The sequence below is a fragment of the Myxocyprinus asiaticus genome, chromosome 25, assembly GCF_019703515.2.
Source record: "Myxocyprinus asiaticus isolate MX2 ecotype Aquarium Trade chromosome 25, UBuf_Myxa_2, whole genome shotgun sequence".
In the NCBI taxonomy this organism is placed as follows: Eukaryota; Metazoa; Chordata; class Actinopteri; order Cypriniformes; family Catostomidae; genus Myxocyprinus; species Myxocyprinus asiaticus.
The window spans coordinates 18,558,393-18,574,178 of NC_059368.1; positions in this window are offsets into that span (position 1 = coordinate 18,558,393).

The window sequence follows — 15,786 nt, forward strand, 5'->3', positions numbered from 1 at the left end:
TGATAAATAGTACAAAAATGTGTGCGATTGCTTCGGAATTTGCCAGATCGTTAAGTCGTGTCATGTACCACTGCTTCTGTACAATTATCAGATAAACTGACTTGTATGGTGTGCTGGGGCTCACGACCTCCCGAGTGTCAGAACTTGCACCGTGTATGCCTGCCTTAACTGTATTGGATGCTGTTTTGTGAAACTGGAGATTCTTTGTTGTAATTGGTGAATTATCACTTGAATTCTGCCATTCCCCACCCCTGACAACCATTGTCACCGACATCATCGACTGAGGGAATTTATGACAGTGAGTGGAGAGTGTCACCCTCATGCTGAAGCAGTATCAGGTAAAATTATTTAACAAAATTGCCAAGCGTCCTGTAAAATAAGGAATTGTCCCATAATTAAGGGAAAAAATTGCTTTCCGTATGAAATCCATACACGATGATGTTTGTCCCGTATTTTAGTGTGACACACACAAACTGCTGAGAATATTTCACAAATCGAGAGAAATGGACCTTAAACAAGATTAGAAGATTAAGAAATCTCAATTAATTGTATTTTTCTTATTTCTTTCTTTCTTTCTTTTTTTTTCTTATAATTGTAAACCTCACTCAATTTTATTAGAATATTTTTGGGGGAAAATGCCAATGGGGTGTGAAATAAAACTTAATTTAAAATACTGTATATTCTTTGAAAAAACTTTGAAAAATCTCAACATGAAAGTGAATAAACAATGACAGAATTTGCTTTTTGGGGTAAACTTTAATATCCCTTTAATATCCTATTTAATTTTGCTTCTCAAATAAATTTATTGATTTATGAATTTGTTTATTAGAAAAGTGTTTATTAGTTTGCAGTGTTTTGCACCTACCTTCTTTCAGACATAGAAACCAAAAAATGGTCTTACTCTTTTCCATGTACTAAACACTAACACTCTGGAAGGCAGCGGCACAAAAGATTCTTTCTTTACATCCATCTTCTTGATCACCCTTAACACTGGGGTCAGGCTAAATAGCACATGCCAGCATTTGGAGCCACATGCACATTTGCGTGTTTATTACGCAGACTGTCCTGTTTAATATGTGTTTTCTCTGGTGTATTGAATTGATAATGCACTGTAGATTTACACAAGATGGGTTAAATGCTTCCGGACTCTGCCAAAATTCCACAGAGGTCCATGACATCAAACAGCTTCACATTTTCATATAGTCGAGTGAGAGTGTGCTTTTTCACAACAAATTGCATTTACCACAAACTTAGAGAAAATAGTTTCCATTTGGATTTTCTCAGTGCACACTTGGACTTGTTATTCTTAGACTAACAACTCAAAATATCCTTAGGGGTGTGATGTCAGATGAGTTAATAAAGCTGTTGTATTCATATCCTTAACATGTATGCATTTGGCAGTTGTTTTTTTCCAAAGCATTTAAGCCTAACATCTCCTTACGTGTTACACGGAAGAAAGTCATACAGGTCTGGAACTACATGAAGGTATGAGTAAATGATGACAGAAGTTTCATTTTTGGGTGAACTATCCATTTAAATCAAATTATATGCATTAAAACATTTCTAAGGCATTTTATTCTCACCTATTTGTGAATCAGTCGAGTAGTTTTCAGTTACCAGCCACATGATTGATAACACTGATATCCCTAGTTAACAATATTATGCAGAGTATTCTGTGTAGGGTGGTTATACAGTGTGTCTCAAACCTCTACCACATGGTTCTAGGAGTCATGCCGGCCACACACTAATCTGATAAAGATCCAGCTGTTTAGTCTGAGTGATTTCAGAATCACTCTTGAAGTACTTTTCAGAATTTTAGGCACATTTAGACCAATAAATCCAAAGCAGATTCATAAAAGGCCACCAAACGTCAACAACCCCTGAGGCCACACGTTAAGCAATGAGATTCTACCCGAGCATCAGTTCATCTGCTCTTGCTTTTTTTATGGGGATCAAGGCATTGAGTCACTCTTTGGCTCACTGCTGATGACTAAAGGGAGACAATGACATCATTGTCATATTTCATACAGAAAGCAAAGTGACAGTTAGGGAAGAAGCCTTGAAGAGCTCTACTCCAATAGATGAGATTCAGATCACGCTTCATGCTATCTGAGAAAAGGTGATCATTTCAAGCAGGAGTTTTTGCCTTTTTCATCACAATTATGTGAATACTTTGGATGTTAAACTTTTAACATTTTACAATAAGTTTGCATATTAACATTATTAATACAATAGTAACCATAAACTAACAATGAATAGCCCTTTTGCAGCCTGTATTAATCACGTTCATTTCTACATATACCAGTGTTTGAATTGAGGGGGGTTTTGGGGGTCCCAGACACCCCATTAGAGTTAAGGGACCCCCCATAAGGACAAAATAATGTAATGTGGGGGGTGCCTTGGTGTTTTATCAAAATAAGAATACTAGAAACATAAAACGAGATTTGTTTTCAATGTTTGCGATGATACAACACAACATTGTCCATTATCTGTCCCAGTTTTCATAAATAATCCAAACCTAATTTTTTTCATCAGCAAATACTAAACACGTCCGATGCACCACACGCTATTTTCTGAAGGAACTTACAGATGGTGACTGAGTGGCACTGGCAAAGTGGATCCTCATTTTCATCTCAAAACAATGGTAAAATATAATTCTTCTTTTATATGATTGTTGGTACTCCTAAATGACTCAAATTAGGTAATCTTTTATCTTATAACTAAACCGTTGCTTAATATGCACGCAGTTAATATGCACAAAGTTTTGCCGGTATTTATCCAACACTACATGTTATCTCACGCCACGATCAAACAGTTGTAAAGTTATTACATGGAGGCTATGTGGAGAAATATCTTTGTCTATTTATTATGCTGTGCACGAAACGAGCATCCCTCCCTCAATATCATTAAATTATCAGCCATTCTGATAAATTTTAGCGAAAACAAAGGACACAATTCAATATGGCATATGATGATGTGCAAAAGTGAGCTGCGTCTTATTTATAACTCAACATTATGCATCTCAGCCATGGTGACTACTATTTCAGTTCTATAAAGTACAGTCTATTATTAAGCCTAACATCTTACTTTTGTCTTACAACTCATTAAAATATGAAAATTACTCATTTTTATAAATATATAGAATTGTTCTGAGAATTTTTGGTAGGGATTCCCGTAGTTCTGGGGAGTAGATGGATAGATAGATAGATAGATAGATTATCCATATTTAGACAGACAGACAGACAGACAGACAGGTAGATAGATATTATACCATGAATGAGTACAATTTGCTCATTTAGTTTGGATTTTGTTAAATGCATATGCTGTATTCTTATCTGCAAAATCTCTCAAATGTTCTCTGAGGAATTCCACACAATTCTGAAGGACAAACAAGCAAATTTACTGAGCAGCTTCACTGTTTGACAGTGCTCATAGATGAAGAGCTATGTTGCTATTGGTTACTTCAGAGAGTTCCCAATGCTTATGTTTTTTGTTTTGTTTTGTTTTTTCATGAGAGGAGAGACTGATCCAGTCAAGTGTGGACGAGTGGAGCCACACACTGGAACATACTCAAAAGACCAGTCAATTGTGGATGAGTGGAGCCACACACTGGAACATACTCAAAAGACCAGTCAAGTGTGGATGAGTGGAGCCACACACTGGACCATACTCAAAAGATTACTCTGAAAACTCAAACAAAATCTGCTGTTATGTACAAAGCAAAACTCTGAATCTGTCTTTGGAGTTACTCACCATGTTTCCTTTGCCTTTAGTCTAAGCATGTTCGAGACATGTTGGGCCAGTCTCCAGTCTCTGCACTGTGACAAATCTACATCAAACCATGTCAAATCGGCTGAAACATATGATTCAATTTAACGGTCCAATCAAGCCAGTTTCCTTTATATCTGTCACTGATGCCCAAGGACGGATTAAGATCTGAGAGGCCCATGGGCCGATAAACCATAGAAGCCCCCTATGTCCAACGATAATAATAATAATAATAATAATAATAATAATAGTACTGCATGACACTAGTTACGTGACTTCTTTCTCCTTTGTGCACTTTTTTACAGGACGCTTGGCAGATTTGGTTGGATTTTTCAAATAGACAGAACAAAAGTTTGAACTTTCACATTGACTTCAATGACAGACATACAAGAAACTGGCTTGTTTAGACAGGTAGACAGGCACATGGGAAAATATTATATTGTCAGAGTATTTGAGTATTTGAAGCTACTTTGGCAGTGTAACGAAGCACTTAATTCACACATTAGGACAAATATTGACAAACACCAAACTCCCACACAGTTTTACACATGCACATAGAGCCAAAAAGGAAACTGCATTTTGAATGCATGCAGACATAAACCTGGGCTCCCACAAACTCATTGACATTGGCCTGGGCATTTCTTTAGACGTTATTCAATTTCATTCATGCATAACCACAGAGCTTTGTACATTTCTTACATTACAACTTGATCGTAATAACACAGTATGTAACTAAATCCTTGATTTTTGGACATTTAAGTTTATACTGTAATTAAGTATATGTGTCATAAATGATTGTGAATAATCGTACAATTGCGCCTTTACAGAGGGGCTCCACAGAAAGTCACCATAAATTTGCACTTGTATGTACTTATCAAACCGATGTGGAAAGAAAGCTCTGCAGATTGAATTGGAATTTCTGGCATTCACAAAGATCTACATATCTTCAATCCTTTGTTTGTTTGTTTATTAAATACTTTGGCTTTGATTAATTTGATTATGCTTTTAGCTACCAATAAGGACTGTAATACTCTCAGCCAAGTCAAGTTTTAAGTCTAGTCAAGTTCATGTTTATGTTTTATGCTTCACGTTTGTAGTTAGGGTTATTGGTTATCATGTTTGTAAATAAACTGCACTTGGGTTCTTCATCTTCACGTCATCGTCTTCATCATCATCATTGCCAGCACCAACAGCATCGTTACAGAATACTTGACCGAACCATGAACCCAGCAGTTTTACTTCTGCGCCTACGTCAGGGGAATTGTCCCCTGGAGGACTAGGTTGAGGACTTCTGCGGTCTAGCCTGCAAGGTGGACTTTAATGAGGTTGCCCTCAAAGACTGTTTTAGATTTGGACTGAATGAGTCCATTTCTTTTTTGATGCCTGGCGGTCGCAGTTCCCTCAGCCTGGCTCAATATACCGACCTCGCCCTACAGATCATTGGTTCCACGTTGACTGTGGGGGAGGTGAATGCCAAGCCAGAGTTCCACGACATGGCTGTCGCCGAGCCAGAGTTCCACGACATGGCCGCTGCCGAGCCAGAGTTTCACGTCATGGCCGCCAAGCCAGAGTTCAACGTGGACTTCACCTTGGCCTGTCGGTCCCTCGACATTGCCTCAGCTCTGTGTTCCCTCGGCTCCACTGTGGTCCTTCAGCCTGTCGGCTTTGCCGGGGTCCCTCATCCCTCCGGCTCCTGCTTGGTCTGTCGGTCACCTGGCTCCGCTTTGGCTCTCCAATCCTCTGGCTGCGCCTCGTCCCTCTGATCTGTCAGCTCCACCGGGGACCTCCTTCCCTATGGCCCCACCTTGGTCCTCAGTCCCACCGGCTCCACCTCAGTCCTCCGATCCCCCAGCTCCGCCTTGCTCCTCCGAGCCTCCAGCACCGCCTTGGTCCTCCCTGCCATCGACTCCACCCTGGCCCTTCGAGTCTTCGTCTACTCTCTGGGCACCAAGTTCCATGGCTCCGCCCCTCGAGCCTCTCACAGCTCCGCCTTCCATGGCTCCGCCCCTCGAACCTCTCATGGCTCCACCCCCCACGGACTCTGCCCTGGTCACACGCCCCACGCCTCAAGACACACTCCCTACAGAACTTACACTGCCATTTATGTCATGTTTTAAATGTTTTGTTTATGTGTTGGGGTGTTGGGAGCCACCCCTTAGTGGGGGAGATATGTCATGTGTATTTTGTTGATTCATGTCTTTTATTTTGAAAAGTTTAGTTCCTGTTCCCTTGTCATGTGATTTCATGTCGACGTTGTGTCGATGTAGTGACACTAGGGGTCACTCTTGGGAGCCCGAGACACCTCTGGTCTTTGAAAAAAGGCCAATTAAAATTGCAGAGTGCTATTTGCATGCCACTTCCCCAGACATACGGGTATAAAAGGAGCTGGTATGCAACCACTCATTCAGATTTCTCTTCGGAGCCAAACGGTCATGCTCACTGAGCTGAATTCTGACGACTGTTCATTCACCTCTGCTGGATCTGACGGTGCATTTCAGTGGCTTCTCCCTCCTCTGCACTGGTGCACTGCAGAGAACGCCCCTGGGTGCTTCGGCAGAAAAAAGAGAGTATATTTTCCCGAAAGAGTATATTTCTCTAAAAGAGCGGCACACACGGAATGTCTTTTTAAAGACGCGTCTTTTTAAAGATGCCTTTCCGATTGTGTGTTATTCCTGGTTGCGGTCGTTACCTCTCAACTTCAGATGGTCACAATCTCTGTCTTTCGTGTCTGGGCACGACCCACACGGAGGCAGCGCTCGTGGATGGTTCATGTTCTCGTTTTGGGGCCCTAGCCTGATCACTCAGGCTAGGGCCCCCTCTACGAGGTGCCTGTATGCCTTTAAGTGGCGTCTGTTCGCTAAGTGGTGTTTATCCCGACAGGAAGACCCCCAGAGATGCACAGTCGGATTGGTGCTTTCCTTCCTGCAGGAGAGGTTGGAAGGGCGGCTGTCCCCTTCCACCTTGAAGGTGTACGTTGCTGCTATAGCAGCACACCATGACACAGTGGATGGTAAGTCCTTAGGGAAGCACGACCTGATCATCAGCTTCCTGAGAGGTGCCAGGAGGCTGAACCCCTCCAGACCGCGCCTCATTCCCTCATGGGACCTCTCTGTAGTTCTTCAGGGTCTACAGAGAGCCCCCTTTGAGTCTTTGCAGTCAGCTGAGCTTAAGGCACTCTCCTTGAAGTCTGCCCTCCTGACTGCGCTGACTTCCATCAAGAGGGTAGGAGACCTGCAAGCGTTCTCTGTCAGTGAAACATGCCTGGAGTTCGGTCCGGGCTACTCTCACGTGATCTTGAGACCCCGACCGGGCTATATGCCCAAGGTTCCCACGATCCCTTTTAGGGACCAGGTGGTGAACCTGCGTGCGCTGCCCCAGGAGGAGGCAGACCCAGCCCTGTCATTGCTATGTTCGGTGTGTGCTTTACGCATCTATTTGGATCGCACACAGAGCTTTAGGATTTCTGAGTAGCTCTTTGTCTGCTTTGGTGCACAGCTGAAAGGAAGCACTGTTTCCAAGCAGAGGATCGCCCACTGGCTCATTGACGCCCTAGCTATGGCATATCACGCCATGGACATGCCACCCCCGGTAGGGCTATGAGCCCATTCTACCAGGGGTGTAGCGGCCTCCTGGGCCATCGCCAGGGGTGCCTCTCTAAGAGACATTTGCAGAGCAGCGGGCTGGGCAACACCCAACACCTGTGCAAGGTTCTCCCAGGTAGTGGCACGCAATACAAGCGGATAAGCCCAGGATAGCCGGCCAGGTGTATCGCTTGCACATAGCGCCTTTCACCTCCTCTGAGTTGAAGACGTGTGCCATTAATTCCCAGTAGTGTTCACAAACTATGTTCCCTGATTGACTTCCTCCGAGCCCTGTGGCAGTCGAGTTTTCAGAGAGATTCATTGCCGGCCCAGTACACGTGCTAACTAAGAGCACTGTTCTGGGGTAGGTGCTCCGCATGTGGCGTTTCCCTGTAAGGTAACCCCATGTGATGTATATCTTCCGCTAATTCGTTTCCCTGTTCGCAAACTGCGTCTTCCTTGGGCAGAGCCCCCTCTGCAACGGTCTCCATGTTTGTAGTAACTCCTCCCCCGTTGGGTAGGATCTACCATGAGACTCTCCACATGGTCGGCAAGACCATGTGACGTATTTTCCACTTAAATATCCCCTCCTCTCTTTGGGCGAGGTGTGGTCTCCGCATTGTCCTCCCCTTGGGAGGGACACCCCCCGACTAGACCTGGCGACCCAGTCGGATAATCCCCCTTGTTTTTTAGGGAGTGAAAAAAAAGAAGGGGAAAAGAGGCCACGACCCTGATGGAGGGAACGAGACGTTGTGTCCCTCCTGCCACAACGCTGAACTACCCACTGTAATGGTCGGACCTTGTCTCGGCTCCTCAGCATAAAACCTGAATGAGTGGTTGCATACCAGCTCCTTTTATACCTGTATGTCCGGGGGAGTGGCATGCAAATACCACTCGGCAATTTTCATTGGCCTTTTATCAAAGACCAGAGGTGTCTCGGGCTCCCAAGAGTGACCCCTAGTGTCACTACATCGACATAATGTCTCGTTCCCTCCATCAGGGAACGGAGGTTAAGCAAGTAACCAGGACGTTTTCCCTCCATGTTCATGTGTCATGTTTTCATTGGTTTATTGTTTAATTAGCTTGTTATCAGTTTTGTTTGTTCATTGGTTTATGTTCTCCCATGTCTTGTATTTAAGCCCTCATGTTTGCCATTGTCCATAGTCAAGTATTGAATGTATGTGGATGTGTTTTGTCCTAGCCAATTCAAGCCATGTTATGTTTATGTCAAGTCAAGTTTTAAGTCTAGTCAATTTTTATGTTTTATGTTTATGTTTTATGTTTCATGTTTGTAGTTATGGTTATTGGTTATCACGTTTGTAAATAAACTACATATATATATATATATATATATATATATACACACTGGCAACCAAAAGCTTGGAATAATGTACAGATTTTGCTCTTATGGAAATAAATTGGTACTTTTATTTGCCAAAGTGGCATTCAACAGAACTTCTTAAACTACTTCAAAGAGTTCTCAGCAAAAAAACAGGTGACATTTCACCCCACACTTCCTGTAGCACTTGCCATAGATGTGGCTGCCTTGTCGGGCACTTCTCACGCACCTTGCAGTCTAACTGATCCCACAAAAGCTCAATAGGGTTAAGATCCATAACACTCTTTTCCAATTATCTGTTGTCCAGTGTCTGTTTCTTTGCCCACTCTAACCATTTATTTTGGTTTTTCTGTTTCAAAAGTGGCTATTTCTTTGCAATACTTCCCATAAAGCCTGCAAGCCCTGAGTCTTCTCTATACTGTTGTACATGAAACTGGTGTTGAGCGAGTAGAATTCAATGAAGCTGTCAGCTGAGGACATGTGAGATATCTATTTCTCAAACTAGAGACTCTGATGTACTTATCCTCTTGTTTAGTTGTACATCTGGCCTTCCACATCTCTTTCTATCCTTGTTAGAGCCAGTTGTCCTTTGTCTTTGAAGACTATAGTGTACACTTTGTATAAAATCTTCAGTTTTTTGGCAGTTTCAAGCATTGTATAGCCTTCATTCCTCAAAACAATGATTGACTGACGAGTTTCTAGAGAAAGCGTTTTTTTGTTTTTTTGCCATATTTGACCTAATATTGACCTTAAGACATGCCAGTCTATTGCATACTATGGCAACTCAAAAACAGACACAAAGACAATGTTAAGCTTAATTTAACATACCAAATAGCTTTCAGCTGTGTTTGATTTAATGGCAAGTGATTTTCTAGTACCAAATTAACAATTTAGCATGATTACTCAAGGATAAGGTGTTGGATGGCTGCTGGAAATGGGGCCTGTCTAGATTTGATCAAAAATGACTTTTTTTAAATAGTGATGGTGCTGTTTTTTACATCACTAATGTCCTGACTATACTTTGTGATCAGTTGAATGCCACTTTGGTGAATTAATGTACTAATTTCCTTCTGAAACAGCAAAATCTGTCCATTGTCCCAAACTTTTGGCTGCCAGTGTGTGTGTATATATATATATATATATACAGTAAATGATAATGATTATGTTACCAATTGAATAAGCATATATCAACATAACTAGCATTAGAAGAAGCATGAGTATTAGATCTGGTGATTATTGCAAAGGCATGCATGCATTTTAAAAACTTGGACCAACCATACATTTGTGTGCTTAAATGTGCAGTACAGTGTTCCTCGGAAAGATGACATAAAATTATTATGAAAAGTTCTGCAGTGTGACAAGCTACACTCCATCTAAAACTGTTTTTAAACACACTATTCTAATTACTTTAGAATTATTATGCATGCAGTTTTTATAGTATAGTAAACGAGAGATTACATAAAATATGTGCACTTTTAAAAATGTATTTGTCAAACAATTTAAAATGAACTAGTAAAGGCAAAAAAGTTATTAAAAAAGTGAAAAAACTAAAGAAATGGTAACCATTTACAACACCTAAGATATACACTTCACCTTAAAGTTCATGGATATGTCATGCAACAACTTATCGCCATATTCCAGCACAGAAGCCACACTTTTACTGCTGTGTGGTGGCAGCAGGGGCTCAGTCACGTTCGCACAGAGTCTGCCAAGTTATACCCATTTTGAAGGAAAAGGAATGAGAATAAGGAATGTTGTAACTCCTAAGAATACATGCATGCCATCTGTCCACCAGGGTTGGTGATACAGGTCAACCTTTTTTCCAAGCCTGGTAAATGTAATTTTATGGTGTTAATTGAGTATTATAAGCTATGTATATTGAAATACTACATCTTGTAAGGTTTTAGCTTGGACTTAAGTTTCTCATTCAAAGTCATTAAATTGAAAGTCATGCAATTGAAAGTCATTTAAAGTCAAGGGCTTTTAATTACATGGAACAGGACCTAAACACAAACACAACATAGAGCAAACACAGCTCAGTGAGAACATTGATGGGAACAACTGCATGCTACATCCTAATGGCCTGAACCTCAAAGGCATATTTGTTTCCCAGAACAGTTCAGCATGGCCACAAAACCCTGTGGAGTAGCAACCATCTAATCTGGAAAGGGTCGAGCATGTTATTGGACATCAGAATGCTGTAAAAAGAGCCTAGGAAGCCATTAATATCCATGAATCAAAGGCCCTGTATACACCTGGTATTAAGGTCTGTCTCCAATCGTAAGTGGTCAGGCAAAACAGATTATTGTTTACACCTCTAAAGCATCTCCTTTGACCACTTGTGATCGAACTCTGAGGACAGGATCTCTGATTTCATGACTAAATACAGAGTACATGAACACACTTACTAACAACCATGATGGGGTTGGATGGCACAACTGCACTAAATAAGTAACAATATAGGAAATATCCTGTGACATGAACGTATCTGATTTTTACCCAAGTACTTAAGCTTTCATTTGGAATCTATTTGGGTTATCTTGATGTTTTTTTTCCCACCAGATATTTTCAACAAAGCATGAAATCTGTGCCAACCATCCCTGGTCTCCCCTAATTAGCAACAAAGCTTAAGCTTTGTTATAAAAGCAAGAGTGACTTGGGGTCATGAAACCTGAACACCAATAAAACCTTGCCCCTTGACCCTCTCCTGTTGCCTCTATCCATTAAAATTGTGAATTATAAAAACACTCAAAGCAGAGTGGAATGGGGGGAATCCTCTTTGACAGCCAAAGCACAAAAAGGCTTCTGCCATCAATACATGGTCAAACACAAAGTGCTTGTGTTAAACATGTCTGACAGCAAGTTTATTAAAAAGCTCAATGTCCCACTTGATAACGATGAAATTATCAAAATTACAGCCAAGAAATCTATTTAGTGGTGGATTTGAAAGGTCGTAAAGTCAGAATATGGATACATATTTTTTGGATACATACATTACTTTTACATGCACTTAAAAATTTAAATTTCAGTCTGTCTAAAACAATAAAATGATATGTAAACACTTTAGTCTGACTGAAATTGTATATGATTTTTGCAAAGTCTGATTGACAGAAAAAACAATTGTAGCTCAGCTTCATCCAGCATGTATACACATTAATCGGACCACAATATTCCTTGACATTGGTGACTGCAAGGTGTATTTAACCTGCTGTGTTTGTTGTCTTTCCCTTAAATATCCAGTTACGCATTGTGTCGTGCATACTTCTGAAATACGCAAAAACCCACTGTAGCTGTGCTACTGTATAACTGCACATGTAAACATTCTGAGTGTCATTTCAAATTTTTTTATTCAATTACAGTTTTATGGTTTAAGTGTATAAACAATACTCTTATTAATTTTTGCTGCTCCAACTACACTAGTCTTCCTGGGCCATTACTATAAACACTAAGGTGAAAAGAGTACTAACAGTCTGAAACAGTATCCAGTTCACCTCTCCGAAGGTCAGATTCCATTGAATTGCTCCTGAAGCAAGCCTCACATCAAACCCCTCTTCCTCTAATGCAATAATTCAAGCAGAGTGCTCAAGAAAGGCTGCACAACTACCCAGTGCTATTCCCCAAATAGGGGGCAATGAAATAGATATTACATTATTTCAAAATAAGACTTTTATACTTGGGAATTATGGGTTTTATGTATATTTATGAACTAATTCACCACGTGGTCAGTTCAGACTCCTTGTTGTAACCTTTAATTCCTAATATAGAAGGGATACATTTGGAGATGTTTGATGAGATGTTACTGAAGGAGACCCTTACATTTTGCCCTTAATCATCTTCAATTTTAAATATTTTTTCTTCAAAGTTTTCTTTATTTTATTTTGCTACAAAATTACAATCAACATTTTCCCATCCCTCACCAACAACAATTCCAAAGAAACTCCATTAGTTCTGACCTTATATCTCAGCATATATACATATACAGATACATACACAAATACCCACATACATATGTATATACATACATACGCCTATATACATATATAAACACATGTACATACATAAAGAACATCTACACACACATGCATATACCTGTACATACACATCTACATATATAAAATCAATTAAGTAAAATAAACAAAAATAATAATAATAAATTTAAAATGAAAAAAATAATTAAAATAAAATAAATATCACCGGTTTGACGTCTAATTAAAATAATGAAAAGCTCGATCAGTGATTAGACATTATTTAGATCCATGAAAACAGTCCAAAACAGGTTGCCAGGTCTGCAAAAATGTTTTTCGAGCCACGTAAAGAATATCTAATCTTTTCGAGGTGAAGAGGACCACTGTGTGTAAGTGGGCAGGGCTGTCTCCTTCCGCTTTAGGAGTACTGCCCTGCGTGCTAACAAGGAGGTAAAAGCAAGGACCTCACACTTTGATATCAATAACCATGATTCCTCTGGGGCAACCCCAAATAGCGCCACCACAGGATCCTGATCTAGCTTGCATTGGAGGATCACTGAGAGGGTCTCAAATACTGATGTAGCACTCCAGTTTAGGGCATGTCCAGAACATATGAAATAATGTACCATCTTCACTTTCACATCGGTTACATAGGGGATTAGTTCCAGGGTAGATTTGGGGTAATTTAACTTTTGACATATAGGCTCTGTGTACTACTTTATATTGAATGAGTGAGTGCCTAGCACATATTGATGAGGAGTGGATGTGCTTAAAAACCGAACTCCATGTATCTTCTGAAAGTGAGCAAACAAGATCTTCCTCCCAGACACTCTTAAGCTTAGACAAGGAAGAGGAAGCCAGGTCTGCTATCAGATTATGAATGGCAGAAATTGAACCTCTGGCCAATTATGAGAAAGGAAGTTGTCTAAAGGGTTCTTAAGGGGTAACAATGGGAACTCTGGAACAAGTAGCCTAACATAATGTCTGACTTGCAGGATTCTAAAGAAATCTGATTTGGGAAGGCCAAATTGTTGCAATAACTGATCAAAAGAAGCAAATGTATCATCAATAAAAAGTCTTTAAAGCATTTTAGCCCTTTGTCATACCAACTCTGAAACGTTTCATCCTGCACTGATGGCGGAAATAGGTGATTACGGGCAATGGGTCTTAGGAGGGAGAAGTTTTGGAGGGCGAAAGTTTTCCTAAACTGAACCCTCAATGAATGTTTCACAACTGGGCAATTGACATGTGTTTAGGATATCCGTGGCAACGCAGCACCAAGCAGCGCTGAAAGAGAGATTTGCTTATGAACACATGCCTCTGCAACAACCCAGGATGGACCATCAGAAAGCCAGTGATAATGCCACCAATATAACATGCTTCGTATACTGGCAGCCCAGTAGTAGAATTTAAAGTTAGGAAGGGCCATGCCACCACTGCTTTTAGATCTCTGAAGAAATGCTTTGCATAGGTGGGGATGCTTACCATTCCAAATATATGAAGAAATTGTAACATCCAGAGATTTAAAGAATGACAGAGGAATAAACAGGGATATGCATTGAAAAAAGGTCAGATGAGGAGCGAGCTGTGCAGAATTTTTTTTTATAGAACTCTGGTTTTCTGATGGAAAACCATCAGGTCCTGGTGACTTCCCTTACTGTAACGAAGAAATAGCAGCTACCACCTCCTCCTGAGATATTGGCTCTTCCAAACGAGCTCTAAATTGTAAAGATAATGTAGGTGTACTTAAGCTCCCAAATAATTTTCGCATGGGGTCCTGCTTAGGAGTGAGATCTGATGCATACAGTGTAGAGTAAAAGTCTCTAAATATATCGTTAATCATGCCATGGTTAGTTGTGATCTCCCCTTGATCTAGACGAAGCCCACTGATAGTTTGTTTTGCTCTGATCCCACGTAGCTGATTGGCCAATAACTTCCCTGCTTTTTTGCTAAATTCATAGAAATGACTTCTAGTTCTTCTCAAGAGATACTCTGTTTCACTGGTCAAAAGTAAATCATATTCTGTTTTAAGTTTAAGGCGCTCTTTGTACAGGTCTGGTGTAGGGGACCTAGCGAATCGTTTGTCTTATTGAGATATTTCATTTGCAAGGAAAATTTGTTTTTCTTTAGATCGTTGTCTTTTATTGGCGGTATAAGAGATAACTTGGCCTCTTAAGTATGCCTTAAGAGCCTCCCACACTATCGAGTTTGAAACAACTTCTGATTTATTTATGCTTAAAAAAAGGGAAATTTGTTCGGATAGAAAAAAACAAAGTCCTCATCTGCTAAAAGGGAAGAGTTGAAATGCCAATTTCTCCTAAAGAAAGACAAATCTGGAAATGCCATGTCAAGAGTTAAAGAAGCATGATCAGATATAACAATGCTTTGGTATGCACAAGACTGAACCCTAGAGATCAAAGTGTTGTCAAGGAAGATAGTAATCGATAAGTGAATAAGTGTGATGTACACCTGAGAAGAATGAATATTCTCTATTTGTAGGATTCCAAAAATGCCACACATCTATTATACCATATTCAGAGAAAAAAATGTTTTACAGTAGATAGGCGGATGATTTGCTAGCGGTACAAGGTTTAGAAGAGGAACGATCCATCAATGAGTCCAGGCAGCAGTTGAAGGCCCCCCCCAAGTATAAGAGAGTAAGAGTTCAGATCTGGAAGATAAGATAATGAGTGTTTAAAAAAGTAAACATCATCTATATTTGGAGCATAAAAATTGGCCAAAGCAACATTGGTGTTACATAGCTTGACTAATACAATTATATAACGTCCATTCTTATCTGAAATGATGTTCGAAGATACAAAGGGTATACTTTTATCAATCAAGATGGCCATACCTCTTGCCTTTGCCTGAAAAGATGAATGAAAAAACTGCTCTGCCCACCCTTGTTGGAGGCGTGAATGGTCCGTACACCATAAATGTGTTTCTTGCAGGAAAGCCACCCCTGCCTTGAGCTGTTTAAGGTGAGAGAGAATATTATTTCTCTTCACTGGATGGTTCAAACCCTTGACGTTCCAACTCACAAATCTAAGTTCTTTACCCATTAGAATAAGTAAAAAAACAAAACGTGTGTAACAAGAGAGTTCTTGGCCCATTCTCCCAAAGTGCACCAACC